The sequence below is a fragment of the Aedes albopictus genome, chromosome 2, assembly GCF_035046485.1.
Source record: "Aedes albopictus strain Foshan chromosome 2, AalbF5, whole genome shotgun sequence".
NCBI classification, from domain to species: Eukaryota; Metazoa; Arthropoda; class Insecta; order Diptera; family Culicidae; genus Aedes; species Aedes albopictus.
This window is the reverse complement of record NC_085137.1, coordinates 414,434,458-414,450,842: the sequence shown is the minus strand read 5'-3', so window position 1 is coordinate 414,450,842 and position 16,385 is coordinate 414,434,458. Positions and strand designations below refer to the sequence as shown.

Genomic DNA, 16,385 nt, shown 5'->3' with positions numbered 1-16,385 from the left:
CACTTCCGACATTGTGTTTAACGCAAGGCAAAAGCAGCGGAAGTCGAAGAAAAAATGTCGCTAATTCGGTTTTGAACTGGAAACATAATAACAGTGACAGATAAAGGATACATCCCAAGTAACCAAAAGTTCAGATAAAAGGATACTTTATAAGCTAAACAGCTTGTTCGAGGTCGCTCATTAGCCTTCTAAGCAGCTTCATTTTTAAGTAATTTTGGAACTTGAAAGTTCACATAAGCATGCTGGATAGCCTTCTAAGCAGCTTCTGACAGAACTTTGTCAAAATTCATGCAGAAACAAAAATGTGTTTTTCAGAATCACACCCTGTTGGTGGGGGTTTGTGATTCACGTCTGGAAATTGCTACTGATAATTATATTTTCACATATGTCGCTGCTATGTAGATTTGAACTGGATCCTCCTGCGTGATAGCCTGCCGACTTACCGCTGCGCTGCTGAAGACACTTGACAAAGTCAAGCTAACTTCACTACTGCACAAATGTACAAAACTAGCTGCCGACAGAAAATCGATTCAAGTCAGACTTTACCTGCTGTCCACTCAATCGCAGCTGTAGTACTGTGGTAGAGCGTAGGGCTCTCACGCAGTGACTGTCGGTTCGAATCCGATGGGCGGCAATTTTTTTTTTGTTCAAGCCTAGTATTCATTGATTTGATAAATTCATATTTGTCTTTTATTCGTGTACGCTTAAACAGTTGTTTTCTGTAAAAGAAATACATTTAATCTTCATTGAAACACAATGCTACTGAACTGAACTTCTATGAACTTGAAAGTTCCGACAAAGTTCCGACATAGCATCTTAAGCAGCTTTAAAGTTCCGCGAAGTTCAGATAAAGTTCCGAATGGAACTTTCTGGCTGCTTAAGAGGCTAACAATTAGCCTTGCCGGAACTTGTGACCCAAGTTCCAGCAAGGCTCATCGCTAGCCTCTTAAGCAGCCAGAAAGTTCCGTTTGGAACTTTATCTGAACTTCGCGGAACTTGAAAGTGCATTTTGTCATGGGAAGCGGAACTTTTGGTTACTTGGGATACTGTTTGGACCTTAATGCAAACTGTATTTTTCTATGCGGGAAGTCTATCTTATGAAATTTGTCATAGCAAGCACGATTAATTTTCATAATATTGCTGACTGCACCCCAAATTGGACTAACACAATAGTGTGCACACACCATCAAAGTGTGTTTACATTGCAGGGATACCCTGATAAAAATTTCCACTAAAATCACCATAAACTACCATAGAATAATGATAAATTTGACTATTCAACAACAAATTATATTGTGTACGTATTTTCCTGCTGAAAATGGTGTATTGGAACTACAATACGTGTACAATAAAATCAATGGCACTAAAGATTTCAATACCGTCTACCCCTGTTGGTTTGACCTCATCCAATCTGAACACTTTTTAATTTGACCCCCTCTAATCTGCACATCGTTCAAACTAAAAATGGTTCGAACGTCATTCTGCTCATGGAACGGGGTGAAACGGAACGCAGAATCAAAACAAAACAGCAAAAAGGGTTACCATCAGTGTGTTTTTCGATGCTCACAGGATTACTAGAAGTTCAGATTAAAAAATGAACCCCGTTGGTTTGCATGAGGTGTCGTTCAAACCAACGGGGGTAGACGGTAATAAAAACACCATAAGTTGAATGGTAGTTGACTTGATTTTTTTCCAGAAAATTTGGATTTTTTTATGATAAAGATACGTAACAACCCCCATTTTCTATTGTAAAAGTGACATTTACAATACATGCTATGGTGGAAAACTATAAGATCTGTTGTTACTCTATCGTTTTAAATAATTGAATTAATGATAAGTACCATTCAATTCAGTGTGTTGTAACAATCCATTCTGATGTATCTCTATGATCTTTTTTATCAGGGTACGTCACCCTGCAAGTGCCCCGAAGACGTCGAGCCGATCCGAGGCAAATGTGCACTTTTATCACACTTTTTAGGCATGCCATTAAAAGTGTGATAGTCCAATTTGGGATGTAGTCTGCAATATATTCTTATGCTATTCCCCCCGTGCTATCCATAAGAATTAGTTATAGCAAATTTTCATAAGGTATTTCGATGAATTTCGCTAGTTTTTTCGCTGAGTGTATGATTGTCTCATTGCATTTGAACGATGGTCAAAACAATCGTCTTTTGATTTGTACTGCAAAAATAGTTGAAAAATCTGCCATTACATTGCAATAATTGGGTTCTTTAGGGGTATCGGAATTATTTTATAATCGGATTCCCCGCCCAACAATCAGTCGAAATCCAAAATTTCATAATTTTCGGAGTCCGGGAACTATTTTTAACATGCATTTAAAGTTTGTATGGGGTTTTTTTTGTTCGTGTGGAACTGTCACTTTATCGATTGAACTGTCATTCTATCCACAAAAATTAAAACTGTTTTGTTAATTTGACCATTAAAACAAAGGTATTGGAATCCAATAAAATCACATTATAAGCCTAGTACTCAGATGGCAAGAAATGAGGTCAAGGAAAAAAGTGCATTTTTACCAAAGTAATTTTGACAGTCGATCTTGAGAGAAAAAAAAGAAAAAAATCGACGAAACTCTTTGTTTACCAATCTGACTGACTTGGAATGAAACCGGGACAATCGGCAAGAACAAGCGAACTCCCCTACCAGGAGCAGGCATGAATCTACTGATCTGGACGGCAGCAAACTGGAAGATTGACCAGCAATCCGAGGCGCTCCAGCTCTATTTGACCGGTGATAATCTGAGCGGGCCAACTAGCTGTTTGCTGCAACCGGACACGATAAGTTTTTGAAAACATCTAGCTGCTGGAAAATGGTATGATTTCGATTTTGAAAAGGAAATGCTTCGGGTATTCAGGAAATCCACCGGCGCTTCCTCCAAGGATTCCTAAGGAGTTCCTCCAGGAATTCCGTCGAGGATTCCTCCAGAAATTTCTTCGGTGATTCCTCCAGCAATTTGTGTAGAAATAACTCCAGGATATCCTCCGGAGATTCATCTTTAAAGTCCTGCTAGAATTCCTCCAGAAGTTCTTCCGGGAATTCCTCCTAGGATTCCTTCGGAAATCTATCTGGAGATTCCTTCAGAAATTCTACCAGGAATTCCTTCGGGGATTCCTCCAGGAATTCCTTCGGGGATTCCTCCAGGAATTCCTTCGGGGATTCCTCCAGGAATTCCTCCAGGGATTCCTCCAGGAATTCTTCCAGGGATTCCTCCAGGAATTCCTCCAGGGATTTCTCCAGGAATTCCTCCAGGGATTCCTCCAGGAATTCCTCCAGGGATTCCTCCAGGAATTCCTCCAGGGATTCCTCCAGGAATTCCTCCAGGGATTCCTCCAGGAATTCCTCCAGGGATTCCTCCAGGAATTCCTCCAGGGATTCCTCCAGGAATTCCTCCAGGGATTCCTCCAGGGATTCCTCCAGGAATTCCTCCAGGGATTCCTCCAGGAATTCCTCCAGGGATTCCTCCAGGAATTCCTCCAGGGATTCCTCCAGGAATTCCTCCAGGGATTCCTCCAGGAATTCCTCCAGGGATTCCTCCAGGAATTCCTCCAGGGATTCCTCCAGGAATTCCTCCAGGGATTCCTCCAGGAATTCCTCCAGGGATTCCTCCAGGAATTCCTCCAGGGATTCCTCCAGGAATTTCTCCAGGAATTCCTCCAGGGATTCCTCCAGGAATTCCTCCAGGGATTCTTCCAGGAATTCCTCCAGGGATTCCTCCAGGAATTCCTCCAGGGATTCTTCCAGGAATTCCTCTAGGGATTCCTCCAGGAATTCCTCTAAGGATTCCTCCAGGAATTCCTTTAGGAATTCCTCCAGGGATTCCTCCACGAATTCCTCTAGGGATTCCTCCAGGAATTCCTCCAGGGTTTCCTCCAGGAATTCCTCTAGGGATTCCTCCAGGAATTCCTCTAGGGATTCCTCCAGGAATTCCTCTAGGGATTCCTCCAGGAATTCCTCTAGGGATTCCTCCAGGAATTCCTCTAGGGATTCCTCCAGGAATTCCTCTAGGGATTCCTCCAGGAATTCCTCTAGGGATTCCTCCAGGAATTCCTCTAGGGATTCCTCCAGGAATTCCTCTAGGGATTCCTCCAGGAATTCCTCTAGGGATTCCTCCAGGAATTCCTCTAGGGATTCCTCCAGGAATTCCTCTAGGGATTCCTCCAGGGATTCCTCCAGGAATTCCTCCAGGGATTCCTCAAGGAATTCCTCCAGGGATTCCTCCAGGAATTCCTCCAGGGATTCCTCCAGGAATTCCTCCAGGGATTCCTCCAGGAATTCCTCCAGGGATTCCTCCAGGAATTCCTCCAGGCATTCCTCCAGGAATTCCTCCAGGGATTCCTCCAGGAATTCCTCCAGGGATTCCTCCAGGAATTCCTCCAGGGATTCCTCCAGGGATTCCTCCAGAAATTCCTCCAGGGATTCCTCCAGGGATTCCTCCAGGAATTCCTCCAGGAATTCCTCCAGGGATTCCTCCAGGAATTCCTCCAGGGGTTCCTCCAGGAATTCCTCCAGGGATTCCTCCAGGAATTCCTCTAGGGATTCCTCCAGGAATTCCTCCATGGATTCCTCCAGGAATTCCTCTAGGGATTCCTCCAGGAATTCCTCTAGGGATTCCTCCAGGAACTCCTCCAAGGATTCCTCCAGGAATTCCACCAGGAATTCCTCCAGGGATTCCCCCAGGAATTCCTCCAGGCATTCCTCCAGGAATTCCTCCAGGGATTCCTCCAGGAATTCCTCCAGGATTCCTCCAGAGATTCCTCCAGGAATTCCTCCAAAGATTCCTCCAGGAATTCCTCTAGGGATTCCTCCAGGAATTCTTCTAGGGATTCCTCCAGGAATTCCTCTAGGGATTCCTCCAGGAATTCCTCTAGGGATTCCTCCAGGAATTCCTCTAGGGATTCCTCCAGGAATTCCTCTAGGGATTCCTCCAGGAATTCCTCTAGGGATTCCTCCAGGAATTCCTCTAGGGATTCCTCCAGGAACTCCTCCAAGGATTCCTCCAGGAATTCCACCAGGAATTCCTCCAGGAATTCCACCAGGAATTCCTCCAGGAATTCCACCAGGAATTCCTCCAGGGATTCCTCCAGGGATTCCTCCAGGAAATCCTCCAGGGATTCCTCCAGGAATTCCTCCAGGGATTCCTCCAGGAAATCCTCCAGGGATTCCTCCAGGAATTCCTCCAGGGATTCTTCCAGGAATTCCTCCAGGGATTCCTCCAGGAATTCCTCCAGAGATTCCTCCAGGAATTCCTCCAGGGATTCCTCCAGGAATTCCTCCAGGAATTCCTCCAGGGATTCCTCCAGGAATTCCTCCAGGGATTCCTCCAGGAATTCCTCCAGGGATTCCTCCAGGAATTCCTCTAGGGATTCCTCCAGGAATTCCTCCAGGTATTCCTCCAGGAATTCCTCCATGGATTCCTCCAGGAATTCCTCTAGGGATTCCTCCAGGAATTCCTCTAGGGATACCTCCAGGAATTCCACTAAGGATTACTCCAGGAATTCCTTTAGGAATTCCTCCAGAGATTCCTCTAGGGATTCCTCCAGAAATTCCTCTAGGGATTCCTCCAGGAATTCCTCTAGGGATTCCTCCAGGAATTCCTCTAGGGATTCCTCCAGGAATTCCTCCAGGAATTCCTTAGGAACTCCTCCAAGGATTCCTCCAGGAATTCCACCAGGAATTCCTCCAGGGATTCCTCCAGGGATTCCTCCAGGAAATCCTCCAGGGATTCCTCCAGGAAATTCTCCAAGGATTCCTCCAGGAATTTCTTCGGGAATTTTTCCAGGAATTCTTTCGGGGATTCCTTCTGAGATTTCTCTAGCAATTCCTTCAGGAGCTTATTCATGAATGCTTCCGGAATATCTTTAGGAATACCTTAAGGAATTTCTTCGAGAATTTTTCCTGAAATCTCCCCCGGGATGTCCGCAGGAATTTTTCCAAAATTTCTCCAGAAATTCCAGGAATCCAGGGATGCCTCCAGGAATTCCTCCAGGAATTCCTCCAGGGATTCCTCCAGGAATTCCTGCAGGGATTCCTCTAGAAATTCCTGCAGGGATTTCTCCAGGAATTCCTCCAGGGATTCCCCCAGGAATTCCTCCAGGGATTCCCCCAGGAATTCCTCCAGGGATTCCTCCAGGAATTCCTCCAGGGAATCCTCCAGGAATTCCTCCAGGAATTCCTTCAGGGATTCCTCCAGGAATTCCTCCACTGATTCCTCCAGGAATTTCTCCAGGGATTCCTCCAGGAATTCCTCCAGGAATTCCTCCAGGGATTCCTCCAGGAATTCCTCCAGGGATTCCTCCAAAAATTCCTCTAGGGATTCTTCCAGGAACTCCTCCAAGGATTCCTCCAGGAATTCCACCAGGAATTCCTCCAGGAATTCCACCAGGAATTCCTCCAGGGATTCCTCCAGGGATTCCTCCAGGAAATCCTCCAGGGATTCCTCCAGGAATTCCTCCAGGGATTCCTCCAGGAACTGCTCCAGGGATTCCTCCAGGAATTCCTTCAGGGATTCCTCCAGGAATTCCTCCAGAGATTCCTCCAGGGATTCCTCCAGGAATTCCTCCAGGGATTCCTCCAGGAATTCCTCCAGGGATTCCTCCAGGAATTCCTCCAGGAATTCCTCCAGGGATTCCTCCAGGGATTCCTCCAGAAATTCCTCCAGGGATTCCTCCAGGAATTCCTCCAGGAATTCCTCCAGGGATTCCTCCAGGAATTCCTCCAGGGATTCCTCCAGGGATTCCTCCAGGAATTCCTCCAGGGATTCCTCCAGGAATTCCTCCAGGAATTCCTCCAGGGATTCCTCCAGGAATTCCTCCAGGGATTCCTCCAGGAATTCCTCCAGGTATTCCTCCAGGAATTCCTCCAGGTATTCCTCCAGGAATTCCTCCATGGATTCCTCCAGGAATTCCTCTAGGGATTCCTCCAGGAATTCCTTTAGGAATTCCTCCAGAGATTCCTCTAGGGATTCCTCCAGAAATTCCTCTAGGGATTCCTCCAGGAATTCCTCTAGGGATTCCTCCAGGAATTCCTTAGGAACTCCTCCAAGGATTCCTCCAGGAATTCCACCAGGAATTCCTCCAGGGATTCCTCCAGGGATTCCTCCAGGAAATCCTCCAGGGATTCCTCCAGGAAATTCTCCAAGGATTCCTCCAGGAATTTCTTCGGGAATTTTTCCAGGAATTCTTTCGGGGATTTTTTCTGAGATTTCTCTAGCAATTCCTTCAGGAGCTTATTCATGAATGCTTCCGGAATATCTTTAGGAATACCTTAAGGAATTTCTTCGAGATTTTTTCCTGAAATCTCCCCCGGGATGTCCGCAGGCATTTTTCCAAAATTTCTCCAGAAATTCCAGGAATCCAGGGATTCCTCCAGGGATTCCTCCAGGAATTCCTCCAGGAATTCCTCCAGGGATTCCTCGAGGAATTCCTGCAGGGATTCCTCCAGAAATTCCTGCAGGGATTTCTCCAGGAATTCCTCCAGGGATTCCCCCAGGAATTCCTTCAGGGATTCCTCCAGGAATTCCTCCACTGATTCCTCCAGGAATTTCTCCAGGGATTCCTCCAGGAATTCCTCTAGGAATTCCTCCAGGGATTCCTCCAGGAATTCCTCCAGGGATTCCTCCAGGAATTCCTCTAGGGATTCTTCCAGGAATTTCTCCAGGGATTCCTCCAGGAATTCCTCCAGGGATTCCTCCAGGAATTCCTCCAGGGATTCCTCCAGGAATTCCTCCAGGGATTCCTCCAGGAATTCCTCCAGGGATTCCTCCAGGAATTTCTCCAGGGATTCCTCCAGGAATTCCTCCAGGGATTCCTCCAGGGATTCCTCCAGGAATTCCTCCAGGGATTCCTCCAGGAATTCCTCCAGGGATTCCTCCAGGAATTCCTCCAGGAATTCCTCCAGGGATTCCTCCAGGAATTCCTCCACTGATTCCTCCAGGAATTTCTTCAGGGATTCCTCCAGGAATTCGTTCGGTTGTTAATACAGCAATTCCTTTGGAGATTTCTCCAGAAATTCCTAGAGGGATTCCTAGAGACATCGAGGAAGATACTTCTTGAAAAGTCCAGGGGGAATTTCTGGAGGAATTCCTTGAAGAATTCCTGGAAGAATTCCTGGAGGAATTCCTTGAAGAATTCCTGGAAGAATTCCTGGAGGAATTCCTGGAGGAATTCCGGAAGGAATTTCCGGAAGAATTCCTGGAGAGATTTCTGGAAGAATTCCTGGAGGAATTCCTGGAAGAGTTCCTGGAGGAAGACCTGGAAGAATTCCTGAAGGAATTCATGGAAGAATACCTGGAGGAATTCCTAGAAGAATACCTGAAAGAATTCCTGGAAGAATTCCTGGAGGAATTAACGATAGAATTCCTGGAGGAATTCCTGGAAGAATTCCTGGAAAAATTCTTGAAGGAATTCCTGGAGGAATTCCTGGAAGAATTCCTAGAGGAATTCCTAGAAGAATTCCTGGAGGAATTCCTGGAAGAATTCCTGGAAGAATTCCTGGAAGAATTCCTTGTAGAATTCCTGGAGGAATTGCGGGAGAAATTTTCGGGAGGAATTGGGGGAGGAATTTTCGGAAGAATTCCTGGAGGAATTTCCGGAAGAATTCCTGGAGGATTTTCTGGAGAATTTCCTGGAAGAATTCCTGAAAGAATTCTTGGAGGAATTCTTGAAAGAGTTCCTGGAGCAAGACCTGGAAGAATTCCTGAAGGAATTCCTGGAGGAATTCCTGAAAGAGTTCCTGGAAAAAGACCTGGAAGAATTCCAGAAGGAATTGCTGGAAGAATTGCTGGAGGAATTCCTTAACGAATTACTGGCGATATCCCTGGAATAATTCTTGGAGGAATTCCTGAAAGAGTTCCTGGAGGAAGACCTGGAAGAAATCCTGGAGGAATTGCTGGAAGAATTGCTGGTGGAATTCCTTAACGAATTACTGGAGGTATCCCTGGAAGAATTCCTTGAAGAATTCCTGGAGAAATTCCTTGAAGAATTCCTGGAGGAATATCCGGAAGAATTCCTGGAGAGATTTGTGGAAGAATTCCTGGAAGAGTTCCTGGAGGAAGACCTGGAAGAATGCCTGAAGGAATACCTGGAGGACTTCCTGGAAGAATTCCTGGAGAAATTAAGGTTGAAGAATTCGTCATTGATATCATCGTCATCATTGATATTTCGAAAGCAGTTTTCTCGTTCAAAACACAAATATTCGTTATGAAAATGTATTCACTGCATTCCACTCTCCATCTGAAATACAGTGAATACATTTTCATAACGAATATTATGTGTTTTGAACGAGAAAACTGCTTCCAAAATATCAATGTTGACGGTTATATCAATGACGAATCCTTCAACCTTAATGGAAGAATTCCTGGAGGAATTCCTGGAAGAATTACTGGAAGAATTCCTGGAGGAATTCTGGGAGGAATTCGTGGAGGAATTTCTGGAAGAATTCTTGGAGAAATTCCTGGAGGAATTCCTTGAAAAGAATTCCTGGAGGAATTCCTGGAAGAATTCCTAGAGGAATTCCTGGAGGAATTTCTGGAGGAATTCCTGGAGGAATTCCTGGAGGTATCCCTGGAGGAATTCCTGAAGGAATTCCTGGGAGAACTCCTGCAGGAATTCCTTGAAGAATTCCTGGAGGAATTCCTGGAGAGATTTCTGGAAGAATTCCTGGAGGAATTCCTGGAAGAATTCGTGGAGCAATTCACGGAGGGAGGAATTTCTAGAGGAATTCCTGGAAAAATTACTGGTGGATTTCATGGAAGAATTACTGGAGGAATTCTTGGAGGAATTTCTGGAAGAGTTTCTGGAGGAATTCTTAGAAGAATTCCTGGAGGAATTCCTGGAAGAATTCCTAGAGGAATTCCTGGAGGAATTTCTGGAGGAATTCCTGGAGGAATTCCTGGAGGAATTCCTAGAGGAATTCTTGGAGGAATTTCTGGAGGATTTCCTGGAGGAATTTCTGGAGGAATTCCTGGAGGAATTTCTGGAGGAATTCCTGGAGGAATTTCTGGAGGAATTCCTGGAGGAATTTCTGGAAGAATTCCTGGAGGAATTTCAAGAGGAATTCCTGGAGGAATTACTGGAGGAATTTCTGGAAGAATTCCTGGAGAATTTCCTGGAAGAATTCCTGGAGGAATTCCTGGAAGAATTCTTGGAGGAATTCCTGAAAGATTTCCTGGAGGAAGACCTGGAAAAATTCCTGAAGGAATTCCTGAAAGAACTCCTTGAGGAATTCTTGGAAGAGTTCCTGGAGGAATATCTGGAAGAATTCCTTGAGGAATTGCTGGAAGAATTGCTGAAGGAATTCCTAAACGAATTACTGGAGGTATCCCTGGAGGAATTCTTGAATGAATTCCTGGAAGAATTCGTGGAGCAATTCCCGGAGGAATTTCTAGAGGAATTGCTGGAAGAATTACTGGTGGAATTCATGGAGTAATTCCTGGAAGAATTCCTAGAGGAATTCCTGGAAAAATTACTGGTGGATTTCATGGAAGAATTACTGGAGGAATTCTTGGAGGAATTTCTGGAAGAGTTTCTGGAGGAATTCTTAGAAGAATTCCTGGAGGAATTCCTGGAAAAATTCCTGGAGGAATTCCTAGAGGAATTCTTGGAGGAATTTCTGGAGGATTTCCTGGAGGAATTTCTGGAGGAATTCCTGGAGGAATTTCTGGAGGAATTCCTGGAGGAATTTCTGGAGGAATTCCTGGAGGAATTTCTGGAAGAATTCCTGGAGGAATTTCTAGAGGAATTCCTGGAGGAATTACTGGAGGAATTTCTGGAAGAATTACTGGAGGAATTTCTGGAAGAATTCCTGGAGAATTTCCTGGAAGAATTCCTGGAGGAATTCCTGGAAGAATTCTTGGAGGAATTCCTGAAAGATTTCCTGGAGGAAGACCTGGAAAAATTCCTGAAGGAATTCCTGAAAGAACTCCTTGAGGAATTCTTGGAAGAGTTCCTGGAGGAATATCTGGAAGAATTCCTGGAGGAATTGCTGGAAGAATTGCTGAAGGAATTCCTAAACGAATTACTGGAGGTATCCCTGGAGGAATTCTTGAATGAATTCCTGGAAGAATTCGTGGAGCAATTCCCGGAGGAATTTCTAGAGGAATTCCTGGAAGAATTACTGGTGGAATTCATGGAGTAATTCCTGGAAGAATTCCTAGAGGAATTCCTGGAGGAATTTCTGGAGGAATTCCTGGACGAATTTCTGGAAGAATTCCTGGAGGTATTCCTGGAAGAATTCCTGGAGAATTTCCTGGAAGAATTCCTGGAGGAATTCCTGAAAGAGTTCCTGGAGGAGGACCTGGAAGAATTCCTGGAGGAATTGCTGGAAGAATTCCTGGAGGAATTCCTTAACGAATTACTGGAGGTATCCCTGGAAGAATTCCTGGAAGAATTCCTGGAGGAATTCTGGGAGGAATTCCTGGAAGAATTCGTGGAGGAATTTTTGGAAGAATTCCTGGAGGAATTCCTGGAGGAATTCGTGGAGGAATTTCTGGAGGAATTTCTAGAGGAATTCCTGAAAGAATTCCTGGTGAAATTCATGGAAAAATTCCTGGAAGAATTCTTGGAGGAATTCCTGGAAGAATTCCTGGAGGAATTCCTCTAAGAATTCCTGGAGGAATTCTTTAAAGAATTCCTGGAAGAACTCCTGCAGGAATTCCTTGAAGAATTCCTGGAGGAATTCCTGGACAGATTTCTGGTAGAATTCCTGGAGGAATTCCTGGAAGAATTCGAGGAGCAATTCACGGAGGGAGGAATTTCTAGAGGAATTCCTGGAAAAATTACTGGTGGATTTCATGGAAGAGTTCCTGGAAGAATTTCTGGAGGAATTCCTGGAGGAATTTCTGGAGGAATTCCTGGAGGAATTTCTGGAGGAATTCCTGGAGGAATTTCTGGAGGAATTCCTGGAGGAATTCCGGGAACAATTCCTGGAGGAATTCCCAGAAGAATTCCTTGAGAATTTTCTGGAAGAATTCCTGGAAGAATTCTTGGAGGAATTCCTAAAAGATTTCCTGGAGGAAGACCTGGAAAAATTCCTGAAAGAACTCCTTGAGGAATTCTTGAAAGAGTTCCTGGAGGAATATCTGGAAGAATTCCTGGAGGAATTGCTGGAAGAGTTGCTGAAGGAATTCCTTAACGAATTACTGGAGGTATCCCTGGAGGAATTCTTGAAGAAATTCCTGGAAGAATTCGTGGAGCAATTCCTGGAGGAATTTCTACAGGAATTCCTGGAAGAATTACTGGTGGAATTCATGGAAGAATTCCTAGAGGAATTCCTGGAAGAATTCCTAGAGGAATCCCTGGAGGAATTTCTGGAGGAATTCCTGGACGAATTTCTGGAAGAATTCCTGGAGGAATTCCTGGAAGAATTCCAGGAGGAATTCCTGGAAGAATTCCTGGAGAATTTCCTGGAAGAATTCCTGGAGGAATTCCTGGAGGAATTCCTGGAGAAAGTTCTGGAGGAATTCCTGGAAGAATTCCTGGAGGAATTCCTGGAGGTATTCCTGGAAGAATTCCTGGAGGAGTTCCTGGAGGAATTCCTGGAAGACATCCTGGAGGAATTTCTTGAAGAATTCCTGGAGGAATTCCCGGAAGAATTCCTGGAAGAATTCCTGGAAGAATTCCTGGAGGAATTCCTGGAAGAATTCCTGGAGGAATTCCTGGAAGAATTCCTGGAGGAATTCCTGGAAGACATCCTGGAGGAATTTCTTGAAGAATTCCTGGAGGAATTCCCGGAAGAATTCCTGGAGGAATTCCTGGAAGAATTCCTGGAGGAATTCCTGGAGGAGTTCCTGGAGGAATTCCTGGAAGAATTCCTGGAGGAATTCCTGGAAGAATTCCTGGAGGAATTACTGGAAGAATTCCTGGAGGAATTACTGGAAGAATTCCTGGAGGAATTCCTGGAAGAATTCCTGGAGGAATTCCTGGAAGAATTCCTGGAGGAATTCCTGGAAGAATTCCTGGAGGAATTCCTGGAAGAATTCCTGGAAGAATTCCTGGAAGAATTCCTGGAGGAATTCCTGGAAGAATTCCTGGAGGAATTCCTGGAAGAATTCCTGGAGGAATTCCTGGAAGAATTCCTGGAGGAATTCCTGGAAGAATTCCTGGAAGAATTCCAAGAGGAATTCTTGGAAAAATTCTTGGAGGAATTCCTGAATGAATTCCTGGAGGAATTCCTGAAAGAATTCCTGGAGGAATTCTTGGAAGAGTTCCTGGAGGAATTGTTGGAAGAGTTCCTGGAGGAATTCCTGGAAGAATTCGTGGAGGAATTTCTGGAAGAATTCGTGGAGGAATTTCTGGAAGAATTCCTGGAGGAATTTCTGGAAGAATTCCTGGATGAATTTCTGGAAGAATTCCAGGAGGAATTTCTGGAAGAATTCCTGGAGGAATTTCTGGAAGAATTCCTGGAGGAATTTCTGGAAGAATCAGGTGTCCCTGAGGAAATTTCTGGAAGTATCCCCGAATGAATTTCTGGAGGAATTCCTGGAAAATCTCTGAAGGAATTCCTGGATCAATCAGTGAAGGAATTCCTGGAGCAATCTCTGAAGGAATTTTTGTAGCAATCTGTGAAGGAATTCCTGGAGCAATCCCTGAATTCTTGGAACAATCCCTGAAGGAATTCCCGGATTAACCTCTGAAGGAATTCCTGGAGGATTCCCTGAATTCCTGGTGCAATCACTGATGAAAATCTCGGAGAAATCCCTGAAGGAATTCGTGGAGGAGTTCCTGGAGGAATCCCTGAATTCCTCGAGTAATCTCCGGAGGAATTCCTGGATTAATCCCCGGAGGAACTCCTGAAAGAATCCCCGGAGGAACTCCTTAAGGAATCCCCGGAAGAATTCCTGAAGGAATCCTCGCTGGAACTCCTGGAGGAATCCCCGAAACAACTCCTGGAGGAATCCCCGGATCAACTCCTGGAGGAATCCCCGGAGCATTTCCTGGAGGAATCCCCAGAGAAATTCCTGGAGCAATTCCCGATGGAATTTCTGGAGCAATTCCCGGAAAAATTTCTGGAGCAATCCACGGATGAATTGCTGGAGAAATTTCTGGAGGAATCTGCGATTGAATTTCTGTGGAATCCCTGAAGGAATTCCTGGAACAATCCCTGAAGGAAATCCCGGAGGAATCCCTGAAGGAATTTCTGGAGGAATCCCTGAATTCCTGGAGGAAACACTGAAGGAATTCTTGAAAGATTTACTGAAGGAATTCCCGGAGGTATCCCTGAAGGAATTCCTCGAGAAATCATTGAAGGAATCCCTGAAAAAATCCTGTCCTTGAAGGCAATCCTGGAGGAATCCCTGAAAAAAAAAATCCTTGAGGAATCCCTGAAGGAATTTCTGGAGGAATCGCTGTAGAAATTTCTGGAAGAATCTCTGAAAAAATATCCTGGAGGAATCCCTGGAGGAATTTCCGGAAGAATCTCCGAAGGAATTCTTGGAGGAATCCCTGAAGGAGCGCCTGAAGGAATCCCCGAAGGAATTCTTAGAGGAATCGAAGAAACTTCTAGAGGAATTCCCGAAGTAAATCCTGCTAAAAATCCCGGATAGAATTCCCCGAGAAATCTCCGAATAAATTCCTGGAGAGAAATCCATGAAGGAATTCCTGGAGGAATTCTCGGAGCAACTTCTGGAGGTTTACTCGGTGGAACTCCTGAAGGAATCCCCGGAGGAACTCCTGGAGGAACTTCTGGAAGATTTCCCGGAGCAACTCCTGCAGGAATCCTCGGTGGAACTCCTGAAGGAATCCCCGGAGGAATCCCCTGAGGAACTCATGGTGGAATCCCCGGAGGAACTCCTAGAGGAATCCCCGGAGGAACTCTTGGAGGAATCCCCGGAGGAACCCCTGGAGGAATCCCCGGAGCAACTCCCGGAGGAATTCCCGAAGGAATTTCTGGATGAATACCCGGAGGAATTTCTGGAGCAATTCCCTAAGGAATTTCTGGAACAATTCCCGAAGTACTCCCTGAAGGAATTCCTGAAGAAATCCCTGGATAAATCACCGGAGGAATTCCTGGAGGAATCCATGAAAAAAATCCTGGAAGTATTTCTGATGGAGTTTCTGGAGGAATCTCCGATTGAATCCCTGACGGAATTCCTGGAACAATTCTTGAAGGAGTTCCTGGAGGAGTCACTGAAGGAATCCCTTGATTCCTGGTGGAATCACTGAAGGAATTCTCGGAGGAATCCCTGAAGGGATTCTTGGAGGAATCCCTGGAGGAATTCCTGGAGGAATCCTTGAATTCCTCGAGGAATCACTGAAGGAAACGCTGAAAGAATCCCTGAAAAAAAATCTAGAGGTATCTGTGTAAGAAATCCTGGAGGAATCCCTGATAGAATTCCTGGAGGAATTCCCGGATCTCCGAAGGAATTTCTGGAGGAATCCCCGAAGGAACTCCTGAAGGAATCTCCGAAGGAATTCCAAGAGGAATCGAAGAAATTTCTAGAGAAATTCCCGAAGGAAATCCTGAAAGAATCCCCGACGGAATACCTGGAGGAATCCCCGAATAAATTCCTGGAGTAATCCTTGAAATCCTGGATGAATCGAAGAAACTGCTTGAGGAATTCCCGAAAGAAATCTTGGAAGAATCCCCGATGGAATTCCAGGAGGAATCCCCGAATTGCTGGAGGATTCGTCGAAGGAATTCCTGCAGAAATCCCCGATGGAAATAATGGAGGAATCGAAAAATCTGCTAGAGTAATTCCTTAAGTAAATCCTGGAAGAATCCCGATGGAATTCCTGGAGAAATCACCGAATGAATTCCTGGAAGAATCCCCGAAAGATTTCCTGGAGGAATCCCCGAAGGAATCGCTGGAAAAATCACCGAAGGAATTCCTGGAGAATCCACGATTTTACAAATTTAGACATCTTTCTAAAACAATTTTTCTCCACACTTATTTTCCTTGATTGTTACAAGTCCCGACATCCGATACAGCGGTAGATTCCGGCAACAGCTCACGGCAGAGTTCCTGTGATTGCTCCTTTGATCACCATCGGGAAGTTATGATTAGATTCTGGCAGAAATTTTAAGTAATAGAAATTTAACAGCAGCTGCGGCCGGCATGTTGTTTACATCTCGTACACAACCCGCGAACAGTGCGAGCCTGTCAAGTCACTGAAATGTCACTTTAACTTGCGGAATAATTGGTCAGGCTATTATTCCCACAAGGAAAAAGTGACAACTGGTTTGATCGACACAATCATCACCATCATCATTGATCATCAAGTTCGTCGATTTTTCCGTTCCAGCTGAGTACCGCTCAAGAAATTTCGACAGAAAATCGTTTCTTGACCGTTTCTTGTCCTATCTTTTTACACAGTACTTACGAAGTGAGTATCACCCCTACTCAGAAAAATGAGCTCTTTCGAATAGGCTAC

General features: G+C 44.9%; 1 protein-coding gene across 18 annotated transcripts in view; it reads left to right on the top strand.

The window, feature by feature from the left end:
* LOC109426825 (protein encore) overlaps positions 1-16,385 on the top strand; it is a 739,407-nt gene that overhangs the window by 629,099 nt on the left and 93,923 nt on the right. The gene's annotated exons all lie outside the window — the stretch shown is intronic.